Source organism: Geospiza fortis, unplaced genomic scaffold (assembly GCF_000277835.1).
Source record: "Geospiza fortis unplaced genomic scaffold, GeoFor_1.0 scaffold412, whole genome shotgun sequence".
Lineage (NCBI taxonomy): Eukaryota > Metazoa > Chordata > Aves > Passeriformes > Thraupidae > Geospiza > Geospiza fortis.
The window spans coordinates 532,006-532,295 of NW_005054504.1; positions in this window are offsets into that span (position 1 = coordinate 532,006).

The window sequence follows — 290 nt, forward strand, 5'->3', positions numbered from 1 at the left end:
CAAAAAACAAGGCACAACTGAGAACATCTTCAAAATGAGAAGATGCTGTTGGAATTTTTGTTCAAGGAGTCTGCCACACAGCTGCTCTTGGTCACTGACATGGAAGGAGCTCTGGGATGCACATCCCAAAAAGGAGAGCTCCAGACCCCCCCTGGCTGCACCCTCCTGGTCAAGGAGCTGTGGAGAGCAAGGTTCTCCCAAGAGCCTCCTTTTCTCAAGGCTGAAGAGATGGGTCCAGTGCCCTGAACTGACCACTGAGTTCCTCACTCCACCTTCTGTCACAGCCAGCA